We start from the raw sequence: 18,248 nt of genomic DNA on the forward strand, positions 1-18,248 counted from the left end.
AGGAGATGTGGGGTTTGATCCCTGGGTTGGGAAGATACCTTGGAGAAGGGAATGGCTACCCACTCCAGTATTCTTGCCTGGAGGATTCCCTGGAGAGAGGAGCCTGGTGGGCTACAGTCCATGGAATTGCAAGGAGTTAGACACGACTGAGCAACTGACTTTTTGGTGTCAATATTCTGCTGTGGCCCATTTCAAGCTAACCAGCTTCATACGACTGAATGAGAAATTGAAAAATACACACAGTTGGCTTTTGAGAGGGAGAATGAGCCAGCTCCAGTGCATCTCTGATTACTTCTGCTTTATTTATGAGAAAACTGAGCTTTGGCAACATGGCCCCGTTCACACAGTCAGTACTAGTGGGGGCGGGATGGGAACCTAGACCTGATCGTTAAACACTCAGGTCCCTTCCCCCGCGCAACACTGGCCCTCTGTGGGCTAGGGGGCACCATCTGTGCTCGTGGACAGACTGGACCTAGAAGATGTCAGTTTGGAAACTGGCTTGACCATTTTCTAGCTGTGAGACCTGGCAGCCCTCAGCTTCTTTTAACCTAACCTTCTTTTAGCCTCAGTTCCTCATCTGTTAAATGGAAGAAAACCCACAGTGCACAAGTTTTCTTGGTGGCTCAAATCAACACTGTCATGCTTTGTGACAAATAACTCAGTCTCAAAGCAAAAGTGACCAGCCCCCCAGAGGGGGGCCGATGGGGAGTTGCTGCTGGTCCAGGGGGCCTACCTGCTCTGAGGACACTGCTTCCCGAAGACTTTGGGACGCTCATCCTCTTTTTGTAGCCAGAGGGTCTATAGCCAAAGGCAGGTGGAATCACCCTCCATCCTAGGCAGATGCCCGCTTAACTTCTAACAGGCTCGGCTCCCTCAACCTCCTAACTCCTAACATTCCAGCGCCAGCCCCTCCCTCCTGCCGCTCCTGGGAGCTCAAGCCGGGCAGAAACCAGAACCCTGTTCAGAGCTGCTGGAATCCCACGCCTCATAAATCAGGATGCACCCTGAGCTGTGGGACCAAAGGAGTGCTCTGGAAAAGTGAGTGAATCCTCTGGTGATCATTTCCAAAAACCATCCCACACCCCACTGAGGACTGACCCCTCCCCAGGGTTAACCTACCTTCCAAACCACCCCCACTACAGATATTTGGGCTCACACCTCCTTCTCTTAATATCCAAGCAGCGCAGGATGGAAAGAGCCCTGAGGCAGGGTTCAGACTCCTGGAAACCATGCCCTGCTCTGTGGCGTGACTCAGAAGGGAAGTTAGCTGAGCTCTCAGAACCTGCCCTCACTTGGCCTGGCTGACCTGGAAAGAGGGAGCAGAAGGTCTGTGATCACCTTTGTAAGAGGCAGACATTGTCTCTCTGTGCAGACCCAGTCTGTGCCCAAATCATGTGCATTTACACACACACACACACACACACACACACATATGTGTGCACACTCCCGACTATCCCCATCACGGAGCATCCTTGGACTTCAGAGATGCACATTGTCATGTTGACTCTGTTCTCCCAAGAGGCAAGAAAGAGATTTCCAGGTGACCCAAATCCCTGGGTGCATACCTGCTAAGTCACTTCAGTCATGTCCAACTCTGCGATCCTATACACTGTAGCTCACCAGGCTCCTCTGTCCATGGGATTCTCCAGGCAAGAATACTGGAGTGGGTTGCCATGCCCTTCTCTAGGAGATCTTCCCAACCCAGAGATCAAACCCAGGTCTCCTGCATCTTCTGCATTTCAGGCAGATTCTTTACCCACTGAGACACCTGGGAAGCCCGATCCAAATCCCTCAGTCAATTCAGTCGCTCAGTCATGTCCAACTCTTTGCGACTCCATGGACTGCAGCACGCCAGGCTTCCCTGTCCATCACCAACTCCTGGAGTTTACTCAAATTCATGTCCATTGAGTCAGTGATGCCATCCAACCATCTCATCCTCTGTCGTCCCCTTCTCCTCCTGCCTTCAATCTTTCCCAGTATCAAGGTCTTTTCCAATGAGTCAGTTCTTTGCATCAGGTGGGCAAAGTATTAGAACTTCAGCTTCAGCATCAGTCCTTTCAGTGAATATTCAGGACTGATTTCCTTTAGGATGGACTGGTTGGATCTCCTTGCAGTCCAAGAGACTCTCAAGAGTCTTCTCCAACACCACAGTTCAAAAGCATCAATTCTTCGGTGCTCAGCTTTCTTTATAGTCTAACTCTCACATCCGTACATGACTACTGGGAAAATCATAGCTTTGACTAGATGGACCTTTGCTGGCAGAGTAATGTCCCTGCTTTTCAATATGCTGTCTAGGTTGGTCATAGCTTTTCTTTCAAGGAGCAAGCAAGGATTTTCTTCCAAATCCCTGGGAGCTCCTGTAAAGAATCAGAAGGAAAAAAACACAAGCTGGAAACTGTGAGGAAACAAAACACAAGAGAAGGGATTTCCTGAGTGGAAGGGGTTCTGAAACTGACCTGGGGTTGGGAGGTGGGGTGGTATGTGCAGACAGCTTCCCTGGAGTGAGTCCCTGGCAGCCCCTGCAGCTGGGACCTCAGGGAAGGCAGGTGTGACCCGGGGCTGAGGGGCTGACTTGGGATCTGAGAAAGAGACCACTCCTTCTGAGTGACCAGGGGGCTCAGAGAAAGAACTCTGGCCTTAGACAGAAGGATGGAGGAAAGGAAGGGAGGGGTAGGCCAGGATGAGGACAGGAAACCCTCTCCAGTGAGCTAGTACAATCAGCCAGGCAGAGGGAGCTGTCGTCTGGGCCAGGGTTGTCCTTGCCCCAGCTTGTCTGCAGTGTCATTCCAGCACTTTCCTTTAAGTAAGTGCCTAAGGGATGGTCTGGGCCAAGACAGGTTGGGCATGGGCAGAGTTCAGAAGCAGTGGTGTCTTTGGGTGGAAATTTGTCACATTTTCTTGGCACCCAAGGGAGAGGTAAAAGGCACTGAGAGGGATTCTCTCTGTGGGAATCTGAGTTAAGAAGAGGTAATTCAAGGGGATGGGATGGTGGGGTCCAGTAGGCCAAGCAGCACTGATCAAGGGACCTCCCAATGGCATGACCCTACTGAATTGACCATTATGCCAGTCTAGGACTTGTCAGGCTCTTAGAACTGATCCAAACCATGGGCCCAACTTGCCAATCAAACTCCCAAGAGTCAGGACCTGCAGGTCAGCCTTGGCCAATGTGTTCAGTGTGGTCTGACCCCTAGACACATGAGGCTGGGTATGTGGGCTGTGTGTGAGGTCAGAGGGCCACACCATCCTGGCCGTGATGCTGCCCAGAGACCTTCCCAGGCCACACTAGAGCATGAGGCCTTGTCCCTGGAGTGTCTCCATATTCAGGGACTCTCCCCCAAATGGTGTTGGACAACATTGTCCCTATGGCTCAGGGCTCCTCTTAGCCTCTTCTGGGTCTACCACCTCCACCCCTCTGCCCCCAGTTTGTGAGTAGGGTGGGTCCATTTCATGACACTCGCCTGAGCCTGCCTCCCAGGGATCACCCTGAGGCCTCAGTGGGCGCTCAGAGTGCTGGCAAAGTGAGAGGTCCCATAGCCCCAGACCATGGCTTGGCCAACTTCCTGGGATGGTGATCTTAAGGGTGGAGGCAGCTTCTGAGAGCTGCCCCCAGGTCCTGCCCTTGATAGGGAACTTGGCCTCTCCCAAGGCAGATGTGGGATCTCCGAGAGAAGGTAGGCCTCTGCCAAGGCTTTTGGAGACCCTGCAGACTGCCCTGTCCAGCCCCACACACCCAGACAAGGGCTCTGAGGCTTAGATTGAGTCACAGAGATGGGCTCATGGCAGACGGTGGCCAAACCCAGGCCTCCCGCTGCTCGTTCTTCCTATCACAGCTCCCAGGACCGCTCCCCAGCCCCTGCTCAGATATGAAGACACAAGAAGCTTTCCTGGGCCTGAGTGAGGACCCGTGCCCCTCCCCACTCCCCAGGATGAGCGTTGGTGGGGGGCAGGGTGAACTTCTACCAGGGCAGGAAAACTGCTGTCTAAACACACCGCCGTGGGGCCTGTGTGTCTGGCTCGCTGGCTGTCACCCGGGCCAGGTGGGCCTCTGATACACAGCAGGAATTTTCCATTCGCGCATCCTCTGGCTGGTTGGGATCCAAGGCATTTTCAAGCCTTTGTTTTTCATTCCCGTTGTCTCCCCTGCCCCACGAAGATGCATCCTGGGGTCCAGAACCTGAGCCCCTAAACCCTCAGGAAGGCTTCAGTGAGACTCACCCAGGAGCCACCTGTTAGGGCCTAGAATCCAGAATGATCAAATGTAGGAGCAGATAAAGTGCTTTTTAAAAATCTACATGGATGATGAAATTAAAACTCCAAAAGAAGGGTGACCTGGCCAAGATCATTCTACCATTAAGCCGTAACCAAGATCAAACACAGTTTTGTCTAACCCTGACACTCTTATACTTCCAAAGCCCCAGGTTTCCAAGGTGAAGAGCCAAGGTCAGTGAGAGATACTCTAAGCCACGTGAATGAGCTCCAAATGTGAAGCTGCACACAGGAGTGGAGCCATCCACATGCAGAAAACTGTGGATCACAGAAGTCTCCAGAACGGACACCTGAGTTGCCAAGGACACATGCTTCCCTTCACTCCTTTTCCAGCCTGGCAGCAGCAGCTCCAAAATCTCTTCCCCAAAGGTAAGGCCAGTGAGTGGTGGCCTCTCTCTGCAAGGGCCTGTGAAGCCCATCCTGCAGCATGGTGGTGGGGTATTTCCTGGGTTGGGGCAGACTTGGCCGTGTATCCAGGGCATTCCGTGGGCCTTGACCTAGTGGACATGTGGGGATACAGCGAACGTGCAGGGAGGCTGGGCCAGCATGTTGGAGACCAGCCATGTTTGAGCCTGAATCTGGAGAGACCTTTGTCGAACAGTGCAGGGGTTCCAGGGGGCTGCCACAGGTGGAGGTGTGTCCCTAGGGCAGTGTGCCTGGGGGTCAGAGAAGTATTGTGTCTGCAGGGCAGGTTCACATCCAAGAGGAAAAGACTGACTCTGTGGTGAATGGCATTCTGCAAGCTCCTTGCTGGACGCTGGGATGTGTCCGAGAGTCACAACTAACTCCCCAGAGAGTGGGTCCTCACGAAGCTGGACCTCAACCAGGTGTGGCCACAAGCAATCCTCCAACCTCCATGAAACATGTAGAATGAGGCCCCCAGTTATCAACTCAGCATTTCCCAAAGAAGTAAGTTCTATGAGACAGAATCAAAGGGAGTTAGAAAAAAAAAGTTTCCATAGTCAAATAAGTTTGGGAAATCAGGTTAAATCAATCCTGCTTCTTCAAACATATTACAAGTTTCCTGCACATATCCTAGAGCAGTTGTTCTCAGCCGGGGGCAAATTCATTCCCCAGGGGACCTATGACAATGTATTTAGATGCTTTTAGCTGTCACCACTGGAGGGATGCTACTGGCATCTAGTGAGTAGAGGCCTGGATGCTGCTCAACATCCTGCAATGCCCAGGAAAGCCCACCACAAGGAAGTGCCCAGTCCAAATGTCAATCGTATTAAGAATGGCAGACCCTGCAGAGCACAGCACACTCCTGAGGTAGGTGGCTAGGGCCCACAGTGTAGAGAACAGTGGTCATTTTGGACCAATCAGCATCTGCCCTCCCTTCCTATGTTCGAGGATTCCCCCTGCGTGCTCAAGCAGAGGCTGCTTCCCAGTACAGAAGCAGAAAGTGAAATATGGAACTCACAGCACCCAGCCTCTCGAGCTACGGTGCAGGCACGTGACCTCACTCCACCCCTAGACCGTGATGCCAGGAAGCAGGGACTGTGCAGATGCCTCTCTGATGGGGGTGATGGCAGCAGTGGTGGCAGCAGTTACAATCTGTTCCCAGAGGCTACAGTGATGGCAGTTCTAGAAGCAGCTTCCAGTGTTGGTAGAGCCGGTGGCACAAGCTGCAGTATAAAGCACAAGTTTGGCATCAGCAACCATGGGGTCTTCCTGGGGCCAGTGCTACAATATGACTTTGGGCATTGTTCCTGGCTGCTCTGCCTCCGACCTTGGTTTTCTGACCCCACAGGAGATTCTGTGAGCTACCCAAGATTCTTAGAAGAAATCCCATTTAAGCTTAAATTAGCAGAGTTAGCATCTGAAGCTTGCAAACAAGAACTAACTCTGAATGATGCTCAGAATTTCCCAAATGTGTTGGAGCACAGGATTTTTCTTTTGCAAAACATCTCAAGACACCATTGTTCTATGAGCATCCTTTGAGGAACACTGGCCAAAAGGACTGTCTAACAGGGATTCACATAACCTCTGCTCCAGCCAGAACCAGACCACTTCAGTGGCCCAGCCCTACCCAAGGCCCTTGAGGACACTCAGCGCCTCTCTCCCGGTCCTCGCTGAGTCAGGGCTAGCCCACATCTACCCTCCTCCCCCGTGACAGCAAGAGTTGAGAATAACCACAGCTGGCTGCAGCCTCAAGAATCAGAACACAACCAAGGTTTGGAAATGATTGGGCTTGCCGGAAGGTGGAAGGAACTGAAATGTGGATACGAAAACTGTTGCTTGGTTGGGCTGTTGGTGTAGGCAGGTCGGAAGTATATTTAAAAAGAAATTGAGGTTTTGAGAATCTGTGGCATCAGTAGGGAAAAGAGAAAACCTTTAGTGGAGGTCAGAGTTAGAGAAGAGAAGAGTGAAGCTATTTTAGGAAATGTTCTGCCTGGACCTCATAGAAGGTTCTAAGCTGAGTTTAAAGAGAGTGATTTTAGACTCAGTTGGACTCATTCATTTACTGTGGAGCCCAGACACTGAGCAGTGTTGAATCAAACAGACACTTGGCCTGTCCCTGCCCTCCTGGCATTTATGGCCCAGTGAGGAAGGTAGACATCTGATGCTTTAGGTACAACCGGTCTTTTCATTATGATGATGTTTTGTCATTGGAAGGAAAGGGGAACAGAGGACCACAGCAGAAGGGATGTAACCTCCCTGGGGTCAAGGAGGACTTCCTGGAGGCAGGACCATCAGAAGAGCAGGTGTGTGCACCAGGTGGACACAGGGGTCAACCTGGGCGGAGACAGAGTTCACGTGGAGCCATGGAGGAAGCAGCATGACAGGATGGGATATGAAAGAGGCTCCCAAAGCCCAGAGTGGCAGGACTGCCAGGCCAGCCTGGAGGTTAGGAGTGCGGATCCACAAGAGCCCCCTGCAGGCCATGCCGAGGAGCCAGCTCTTCATCATAAAAGCAATGGGAACCATTCTCTAGTTCATCCTAGAGCCACGTGACACATGCCGAGGGGAACCTAAAATTAGAAAAAAATGTGGCTTCTCCAGCGGATGAGGCTGATGAAAGGAACCAGGCCTCAGATGGGTGTGAGCACCCAGGTAAACTAAAAAGAGGAAGCGGAAAGGGAAGGAATCCGCTTGGAGAAGCACCAACCATGTTCTCAGATCACGTGCTGGGTGTTTTACAGGTGACTTTGCATTTATAGCAGAGCTGAAGTAACCATAAAAGCTGCTCTGGCCCCACACAGAACCAAAGTGCATGCTTCCCCTCCCCCGCCCTGCCTGTGCTTGCTGTTCAGGCCTGAAAGCTATCTGAGAAATCCTGGGAGAAACATGCAGGGCCCTTGAGAAGCCGAGGGCGGGGTGGGGTGAGGGTGGAGGGGGCAACCTACACTGCCAGGCAGAGCCAGAGAGTGAGCTGGTAAGGAATCTGAGAAACCTGGCTGGTCCAAGCATCCCTTTTACAGATGAGAATCTGAGGTTCAGCAGCAGAGCTGGAAATAAAGCCCAATATCTGCGACTCCTTGTCCAGGGCTCTCTGCTATTCCAGGTGTGTGTGTGCGTGTGTGCATGTGCACACACATATACCTGGGTACGCACAGGGCTGAGATGAGGTCATCTGTCTCTCCATCCATCCATAATCCAGGCTGGCCATGATGCCGGCATGAATCAACATGTTTACAGAAATGAAAAAACCGCTTAGGAGAGAAATTAATCTCTATATGGAGGGGGGTGTCCAATTTCAAAAGGTTAATATCTTGATTTTTTTTAATCCCCTTTCTGTTTTCTCAAAGAGGATTTGGTGTTCTCAGACCCAGCTGGGAGCTTAAGAAAACAGAACAGTGTTTCTCTGCCTGTTGCCTTTCTCTGCAGCTCTCGCCAGACCTGAGGACAAGAAAGCTTGGAGCCTGACCTTGGCTCAGGCCAGCTCTGTGCCGTGTTTCCCTCTCCATACAGGGGTGTCGGGCTTCCCTTTCTGCAGCCCTCTCCCAATCTTTTGGAGACTGGTCCAGCCTGGGAGTGAAAGGGCTCAGATACAGGAGATAAGAAGTGGGACTTATTGTTGAAGGAGTTCAGGAGAACTGACCTGGCAGCTGAGGACAATGACAGGCCCTGGGGGAGACTTTACAGGTGTGTGCAGAGAGAGAAGGAAGATGTACAGATAGTACTGTGTTGTGGGGGGCCACCCAGGAGTCCCACTTCCCCCACTTACCATCTAGGTGGATCTTGGAGATATCCTGCTTCCTTGAAAAAATGGAGATGACAATGGGACCACACATATACTGGATATGCTCTTCAAACTGAGTTTTGGGGCAAACAGGAGAGCATATGTCTGGGTTCACCATTGATGGGTGGACAGAGGCCTTGGTGTGGCCATTCGTACGGCCCAGTGAAGTCCCTGGAGGTCAGTCACCTCTTGGAATCCCAGTCCATCAGACCCTGAAGTTCCCTGGCCCCAGACTTGCAGGAGAGAACACCCTTCTGTGGAAGACTGGGCCCCACAGTGTAGCAGGTGAGCTGGAGCCCCACCCAAGGCGAATTAGGTTCTCAACTTGACTAGAGTAAAAAAGTAGAAACCCACTCAGGCATGCTGACCTCAGAACCTATGCTCTTGGACTTCCCTGGTGCCCAGTGGTTAAGAATCTGCCTGGTACTGCAGGAGACACGTGTTCGATCCCTGGTCTGGGAGGATCCCACATGCTTCACGGCAACTGAGCCCGTGCACCACAACTACTGAACCTGTGCTCTCGAGCCCCTGCTCCACAAGAGAAGCCACTGCAACAAGAAGCCCTCACAACTAGAGAGCAGCCCCACTGGCCGCAACTAGAGAAAGCTGCATGCAGCAACGAAGACCCTGCACAGCCAAAACTAAATAAAAATTATTTAACAACAACAACAAAAAGAACCTATGGTCTCTCCTCTTCCTCATAGCTGCCTCCTTAGATCCACTCCATTCAAAGAGGGTAGAGTTCTTTGGCCAGGAGGTTTGTCCTGACTCAATTCATCAAGCCTTTATTAATAGACTGGAGGGTTTGCTTGGCAAGGTATTAGGGGGACAGAAAAGGTCCACAGAGCTTATGGGGTGACTCCCTTCTGGCCTTGGGCTGGGGCTCAGTCCCTCCCCCAGGACCGTGTCAGGCCATCATCAGACACTCCTGGGCCTCTGGCAGCCGTTTTCTCGTTTGTCCTTTTGGATCCAGCAAATTACAGCTCATTCCTTTGGCCACATTGTTCCTTAACGACATCACTTTTTCCATCTCCCCGACGTCTCGGTGCCCTTCCACCTAAGCGCTGCCTCCTCGCTGATCTGCAGCTCCCTGACGTGCTGTGGTTTCCATGGATCACCGGACGATGCCATCTCTGTGTCACCTGACATCCACACAGCGCAGAGCCCAGGAACCCACCTGTGCCTGCCCACGGTGACCCAGTACCAGGACCAACCTCCACCCAGGGGTGGGATGGTCCCTTCCCCTTCAGATTGTTCCATGCGCTGGAGACGTGGCTGTTCTCCCAGACACCTAGATCAAAGCCTCAAAGGCATCCTTCAATATGTGCATAGCTGTGGAGACCCTTCTAAGCCCCTGCCTGGACTGGGTGCTGGGGCACCATGCTAAGGTTGGGCCATGGACAACTTGGCCTCCTCTTTCCTCTCCATCTGGGATCAGTCACCGAGTCCAGCTCGTTCATGGCCGTTTTTTTTCTCCCAGCTCCTTGGCAAGCTGGTGCCGCTTGGCTTCATCCACAGTTCTGCCCTGTTTCCTACTCAAAGTCAAGCATCTGTCCCACCAGGGACAAGCCCAGGTGCTGAGTCCTGACCCCACCTACAGCCTTCCTCTCTGAGCTGCTCATTCATTCACTCAACTAGTATTTGTAAGCTCCAGCCATGGGCCAGTCTCTGTGTAGATAGCACCTTTTGTTCTATTGCCCTGTTGCTGCCTAGCTCTTCACTCAATCGTTTTCTGGCGAGGGAGTGTGGCAAAAGAGGGAAAGCACAGAATTTGGAGTCAAACTGATCTGGGTTGAATACTGAATCTGTTGTCTATTTACCTGTAAGAGCTTAGCCCATTTGCTTTGTTGTGAGCCTCAGTTTTTTCATCTGTAAAATGGGAATGCTGCCATTCCAAGGGCAACACTAAGTATGATCATATCTATAGCTGGCACAATGTGCGTTTCCAGCAGAAAGGGAAGAAAGAGCCTGAAACATTTGGAGGGACTGTGAAGATTACAGAATGGCTGGTGCAAAGAGCCCTAAGCAGAGCAAGGGGGATGAGACCAGAGAGGCAGACTGGGAAGATCACACAAGACAGGAGCCCACACCGAGGGATGCAGGCTTGGCTCTGAGGGCTGTGATCTCTTCAGGGAATAACTCTGCCCCAGCACGCGTCACATTCCTCCTCTGCCTCCATCCAGCCATGCAGATTTCTTAGGCTGCCACTCCAGGCTTTCCAACAGCCTTCCAGTCCAGCCTTCCTTCCCACCATTCTCAGAATAATATGGGGAATAACATGGTTCTTCCTTGTAGCCTCCCTCCTGGCAAGTGACTAATGGGGGTGCTGATGAGCAGGTCAGTCCAGGACAGCTTGGTGCCCCCACCCCCTATATCCCACCTCCCTCCTCTTTCCTGCCAGTCTGATCCAGGGAAACCAGCTGTCCTCAAGCCACATCTGAATTAAGGCTGTTTCTCCTCCCCGCAACAAACACCCAAAGGCTATGCTTGGCCCAGCAAGGCCACTGGTTGCGTCAGTGCCAAGACTTCTTTTCAATGACAGACCAAGGCTTTGGTCTGATTACATGGGCGCTGGCCATCCGAGATCACCCAGGCTAGGGAAAGCTGGAAGTCAGGTGGTCCCCACGGTCTGCTCCAGCAAGGCCATCCTGCTCTCAAGCTACAGTCATGAAAATCAAAACAGAGAAAGGGCGGATTAGAGAGGGAGACCTGGGTTCCAGCTGTTGTTAATAATAACATTCTTATCTTTTTTCTTTTTTTAAATTGAGATATAATTGACATATATATATTACATCTAATGATTTGATGTATGTATATATTATTAAATGATTGCCACAGTAAGTTTAGTTGACATCCATCCACCACACATACTTATAATTTTTTTCCTTGTTATGAGAACTTTTAAGATCTCCTCGCTTAACAACTTCCAAATCCACATTAGAGGGTTGTTAACTATAGTCACCATGATGTACATTATACCCCCAGGACTCATGTTACAACTGGAAGTTTCTACCCTCTGACCATTTCACCCACTGAGCCTACGTGCCACCCTCTGCCTTGGATAAACACCAATCTGCTCTCTGTATTTGTGAGTTCAGTTATTGTAAGATTCTACATAAAAGTGAGGTCATATGGTATTTGCATTTCACTGTCTGGCTTATTGCACTTAGCATAATGCCCTCATGGTCTATCTAAATTACTGTAAATGGCAGAATTTTCTTCTATTTTATATCTTTTTTATATTGTATATATACCACATTTTCTTTATCCATTTATCCACTGATGGATGCTTAGGTTGTTTCCAAATCTTGGCTGTTGTAAATAATGCTACAATGAAAGTGGGGGTGCAGATACTGTTTGAGATAATGATTCTATTTCCTCAAGATTAATATGCAGAAGTAGAATTGCTGCATCACACGGAAGTTCTATTTTAATGTTTTTGAGGCACCTCCATACTGTTTTTTCCATAATGGCTGCACCAATTTACATTCCCATCAGCGGTGCAAGAGAGTTCCCTTTTCTCTACATTCTTATCATCACTTGTCATCTCTTGTCTTTTTCGATAATAGTCATTCTAGCAGGTGTGAGGTGGTAGCTCATTAAGGGTTTGATTTGAGTTTCCCTGGTGATTAGTGATGTTAAACATCTTCTCATGTACTTGCTGGTTCTTTGTATACCTCCTTTGGAAAAAATGTCTATTCAGATCCTCTGCCCATATTTTAACTGAATGCTTTAGCCTTTTTCTATTGAGTTGTGTGGTTTTTTATATATTTTGGACATTAACCCCTTATCAGATATATGCAAATATCTCTGCAAATATTTGCAAATATCTTCTCTTATTTCATAGGTTGCCTTTTCATTTTACTGATAGTTTCCTTTGGTATACAGAAGCTTCTTGGTTTACATTCTCACCTTTTAATAGAATTAATTAATTACTCTCAGTTTCACATTCATCATCTCACTTGGAGTCCCCCAACCACTATGTGAAAGAGCCTACATGGAGATGGCCCTCATTTTCCTGTGCTGTAGAGGAGGAAGCTGAGGCTCAAAGAAGGGCCATGGCTTGCCCAGGTCTCACAGCTGGTCACTGCAAAGCTCTCCTGCATCCTGGTCCTCCCCACTAGGCTGCCCACATGTTGAGTTTGGGTCACATCAGTTGCTTAGTACCAACCCAGGATCCTAGAATGTTAGTGCTGGGAGGAACTGATGTTTAAATTCTTCCTCAACATTCTTGGAGAGAGTGCGGAAAAAAAGGGAACCCTTCTACACTGTTGGTGGGAATGTAAATTGGTACAGCCGGTATGGAGAACAGTATGGCGATTCCTTTAAAAACTAAAAATATAGGAACCATATGATACAGCAATTCCACTCCTGGGCATATTTCCAGATAAAAACATGGTTCAAAAAGATATAAGCACCCCTCTGTTCATAGCAGCACTATTCACAATAGCCAAGTCATGGAAACAACTTAAATGTCTATTGACAGATGAATGGACAAGAAGATGTGATTTATATACACAATGGAATATTACTCAGCCATTAAAAAGAATGAAATAATGCCATTTGCAGTGATATGGAGGGACCTGGAGATTATCATACTAAGTGAAATAAGTCAGACAGAGAAGTACAAATATCATATGATATCACTTATATGTGGAATCTAAAAAAAAAAAGTTATACAAATGAACTTATTTACAAAACAGAAACAGATACGGACTTATGGTTACCAAAGGGGAAGGATCAAGGGATAAATTGGGAGTTTGGGATTGGCACATGCAATAACCAACAAGGACCTACTGTATAGCACAGGGAATTCAGCTCAATATTCTGAAATCACCTAAATGGGAAAATAATTTGAAACAGACTAGATCCATGTGTGTGCATAACTGAATCGCTTTGCTGTGCACCTGTAACTAACACATCGTCCATCAACTACGTGCTGTGCTGCACTTAGTTGTCAGTCGGCCAACTCTGTGCGACCCCGTGGACTGTAGCCCACCAGGCTCCTCTGTCCCTGGGGATTCTCCAAGCAAGAATACCGGAATGGGTTTCCATGCCCTCCTCCAGGGCATCTTCCCAACCCAGGGACTGAACCCAGGTTTCCCACATTGCAGGTGGATTCTTTACCATCTGATCCACCAGGGAAGCCTGGCATAATCAACTATATGCCAATATAAAATTTAAAAAAAGTTTTAAATACATAAAAAAAAATTCCCCCTCAGCATTCTGACAGCATCCAGGTATCTCGCAGGGAGTTCTTCCTCAGGGAAAGGAACCAGCGCAGATAGAATAGACGCTGTCAGCCCAGGGACCCTCCTGTCTCCATCTTGTTTATCACCCCCTCACTTCCAGGGACCTCTTCTCCCTTTCCTTACCCCACTGACATGACCCAGCTTCCTCAAAGAATCTGGAAGCCAGATTCACTGTCAAAAAAATCTTGTCTGGTTTTTAGGGTACACATATTTCATTGAATTTCTAGAGGCAAAAAGTTCCAGGAGGGCATTTGTAATGTATTTAAAAAATACATTATTTCAGCTTTTAAAAAAGAAAGCCTGAATAATTAGACCCTGCAGCATATATTTCCATGTTTGAGGATTTTAAAAATTCTCTTCTAGTGGTCAACTCATTTTAGCCTGGACTAGAATCCAAACCAGGTAGACTAGATAGACTAACATCTTTGGGTTGTTTTTTAGTTAAAACCATTTCATTGAGATATTACTGACATGCACAAAAGCTGTACATATTTAATGTATACAACTTGTTGCATTTGGAGATAAGTATACATACATCTATGAAACCATCAGGACAATCTATGTTATAAACATATCCATCACCTCCAAAAGTTTCCTCCTGCCTCTTTATCCATTTATTATTATTATTTTTTTTTTTAAATAAGAACACAGTGTTAGATCTTCCCTCTTAGGACATTTCTAAATATACAGATCAATATCGAGATGAACTCCAGTTTCAGACTTGGACTAGATCCTTCCTGGTCCATCCTTCTCATCTGACAGATAAGGAAACTGAGTCTTGGGACAGAGAAGCAAACTCTCCAGTGATACTCAGGTCCTTGGTGGCAGAGCCGAGTATCAGTATGGGTCATTGAGTCTCCATTCAGGGCTGCTTCGTGGAGCTGTAGCAACATAGCAGCCTGAGATCTGGGCAGCCCCCGGAAGGGGCCAGGGGACCACTTTCTGAGCAGCCCTTGGCCTGAGACAAAGCCCAGGCCTGAGCCTCCGGCTGCTTTGATGTTCCTACTCATGCGTGTGTCTGGCTCAAACGGCTGTCCCTTTGGACTGCTGCAAGGGGCTGATTAGATGTAATTGCTTTGCCTAGAGCGAGCTATCTGCTTAATAGAATCAGTCCCCAGTAATTAGCCTGCCAGAGGCTCATTTCCCTTGCTGGAGCCCTAGGGCCTCTAGGCCCTTACTCCTACCTGTAAGTGTTGGGCCTCTGCATGATGCAGGTATATGTGGAGGGGACTTGGGCTGGGGATGGGCAGGGGAGCTGAGAGAAAGCAGTGCTGTGAAGACTCAACAAGAACCCCAGGTCCAACCCTTCCTGGGGCCAGGGAATTGTAGCCTTTCCAGCAGTGTCAAAGGGCCTGGCACAGAGGAAATGTTCCATGAATGAACTACGAAGTGCATCTAGTCCAGCCCCCAAACTCAGTACTGTCAGCAATCAGGTGACAAAGCATCTCTTGCAGGCCTACCATGAGCCAGCACCGTACTAGCTCCTTGGTGTCTTCTGAAATAGCCTCAAACCCAAATAGGTGATGAAGATTAAGAGGTGCATCCTTCCAGTTACAAAATAAGTGAGTCATGGGTATGAAATGTACAGTGTGTGGAACATAGTCATAATAATGTAATATCTTTGGTGACAGATGGTAACTAGACTTACTGTGGTGATCATTTTGTAATGTATAGAAAAATCACCGTTGTACACCAGTAACTAACATAGTGTCACCGGTCAATTATACTTTACAAACAAAATCGTAGAAAAAGAGATCAGATTTGTGGCTACCAGAGGCAGGGGGTGGAGGGAGGAGGTATCAGATGAAGGCAGTCAAATGGTACAAATTCTCAGTTACAAGATAAATAAGTACCAGGATACAGTATGCAACATGATAAATGATGGACACTGCTATATGTTATATACAAAAGTTGTTAAGAGAGTAAATCCTAAGAGTTCTCATCACAAGGAAAAAAATTTTTTTTCTTTTATTTTGTATCTATATGAGATGATGCATGCTCACTACACTTAATGTGGTAATCATTTCATGATATATGTAAGTCAAATCATTATAGTGTACAACTCACACTTACGTAGTGGTATATGTCAATTTTACCTCAAAAAACTGGAAGGAGAAAAAGATTAAAAAAAAACAACTCTGAACCCAAAGGATAAATCAGACCATCCCTGCATACCTTCATTGACCAGGAGCTCATTACATCTGGGCAGCCCATTGCTTCTGCAGAGATATAGAGAATGTTCCATCCATTTTGAGCCGAAAGCTCTTTCACTGGAGCATTTCCACACAGATCATTGGCCCCTCCTAGGCCACCCAGAACAAAGCTAATTCCTCCTCCATGTGACAGCTCACATGTCCTCTGCATCTTTTTTCCAGGCCGAACATCCCAAGTTCCTTGGTTTTGCTGTATACATCATGCAGGTAAAGCCTCTCGTTAATCTGGCTGACCAGCCTGGAACCTGCTTCTGGTCATCAGTTCCTTTCTCCCAGTACGGTGAGGAGCCCAGCTCAGCCCAGCTGAGTCAGGACCACAGGAAATGGGACTCCTCTCCCAGGAGAAACAGCTGCAGCCCCAGGCAGATCATGACTCTCTACCCAAGGAGCGTCAAGTTGGCAACCCAGCCCCTCCACTGGGGCTGACATCTAAAACCTGCTCGCTGGAAACAGTCACCTCCATTGCCCTCTCCCCCACCTGGATGAACACACACACACACACACACATTGCCATGCATGCTCACGGACTCCACTCAATAGTCACTGGCTGATTAATCATTGCAAGTGCTGTTATAATTATTGTGTTTGGTGCTGAGAACAGGCTGCCTCTGCTTGCTTCTCATAAGCCATAAACCTGCAAAAGAGGATTTTAAGATTTGTGAGGCTGTTGACTAGATCTCCAGGCTTATTTTTTTCCTTAGCAGCAACAGAGAATTCAGGTTTGTCAGAGATACAGGTCATGGCCACTCCAGAATCTCTACTGAGGACAGGCTTAGGGGACTTAATTCTAACGATGGGAAGGGAGAGAGTCTAGGGCACTTGCCTTGCCGCTAAAGGCTTGCGGGTCAGGAGAGTTGGGCTCGAGTCCCGGCCCTGGCCCGGCAAGCTGTGAGGTCTGGAGGTACAGCTCCCCTTGCCAGGCCTCAGTTTCCTTATCAGCACTGTCCATGCTAAGGTTTCCTCTAGTTTTAATTGTTCTATAAGACTTGGCCAAACAGAGAGGAGAATGAGAGTGGAGGGGAAAATGACAAGGGCTGGCAAATAGAAGAAGGAGGGAAAAGGAGACCAGGCCTGAAATTGAAAGTCTCAAGCTCACAGCCTCCTTTAGACACACACACACACACCAGGCTGGAGAACAGAAGCTGGTTTTCTCCCAGATCACACTCTCTCATCACCTGCTGGCCTGTCTAAGACCCTAGTAATGTAGGGGAGGTGAGATGTTAAAAGGAGAAGGGAAAGGGAGAGAAAGGGGGAAATTAGTTTAAAAAAAAATCAAAACAGTGAAACATACAAGCAGCAAAAACAGAAAAGTGAATCATACTGGCATCGGTGAGGACTAAGCAGGCCAACTCATGCACTGCCGGGGAGGGTGAAAACCAAGACAGCCACATAGAGGACAGCTTGGTGGTGTTTCGGGCCTGCAGTGGGCACAAGCACCGTGACACTTCTGAGTATGCGTCCCAGTGGAAATTCCCTAAGGACACACAGGAGGATATTCATCTCTGCGTGATATTCTGAGTGAAAGAGGGAGACCACCAAGAAGGTTGTCTCCAGAGACTGGGATCTGTCCAGTGCGTGGGTGTCGACTTTGGACTGAGACTTTCTGCTAACTGAGGGAGCAAGCCCGTCCCCACAGCATCTGCATGAAAACTGGCTGGTTCTCACTCTATAAGCAGGACACCTGGCTCTATGTCTGAGCTGGCCACCAAGCCCACTGGGACAGGACTGAGAACAGAGCCAGGTGTCCACCTCCAGGGGTAGCACTCTCCCCCTAACAGCTCCCAGAGCCTCTCCTCTGTGAGCAGCTGCCTTTTGTGTTTGGTTTGGGCTTGAGATGTTAAACAAATAGTGTTTCTTGACAAACGCAAGCCGGCTGCACTGGGACTGGTAATGCTCTGTAAATCCAGACTAATCCTTCATGTCTCTCCCTACAGAGGCACACCAAGAAACACCTCGGTCCTACCCTGGGTGCCCTGAATCCCATCAACCTGCCCTCAGGGGCCAGGATCCCTGGGGCAACTCTCCGTGTCAGCCACCTCCCGCTGCTCCTGGGTCCCCAGGTTCCTCCTCCCCCTTCTCAGCACCACTCCTCCACCCTCCTGCCCCAGCTTGATGTTGAGATGGCTCCGGACACCCCTTCCTACAGTGGACCATGGACTCCAGGCCCTGCCAACCCACCTAGCCCCACCAGGGCCACTTGGATGGCTGGAGGAGTGTCTCCAGAGCTCCGTCTGTGCCAGGGGCTGTACCAAGCACTGTGGAGCATGCAGAGGACTAAGGCCAATCAATCCCTGCCCTGCCGAGCTTAGGCCTGGTCCAGCCAGAACTTCA

The 18,248-nt window shown here is 49.1% G+C and overlaps 1 protein-coding gene across 6 annotated transcripts in view; it reads right to left on the reverse strand.

Moving 5' to 3' along the window:
- The window catches only part of CIB4 (calcium and integrin binding family member 4), a 103,819-nt gene that overhangs the window by 80,125 nt on the left and 5,446 nt on the right, over positions 1 to 18,248 (reverse strand). For 5 of the 6 annotated variants that reach the window (XM_070379249.1, XM_070379247.1, XM_070379245.1 and 2 more), the window contains exons 1-2: positions 1,566 to 2,341; positions 1,159 to 1,306 (exon numbers count right to left, since the gene is read on the reverse strand). The exons of the other annotated variant lie outside the window; for it this stretch is intronic. The gene's annotated coding sequence lies outside the window, so the exon portion shown is untranslated. Of the gene's footprint in view, positions 1 to 1,158; positions 1,307 to 1,565; positions 2,342 to 18,248 lie in introns of those variants that run through there. 6 annotated transcript variants of the gene reach the window in all.

This window comes from Bos mutus, chromosome 11 (genome assembly GCF_027580195.1).
Source record: "Bos mutus isolate GX-2022 chromosome 11, NWIPB_WYAK_1.1, whole genome shotgun sequence".
Lineage (NCBI taxonomy): Eukaryota > Metazoa > Chordata > Mammalia > Artiodactyla > Bovidae > Bos > Bos mutus.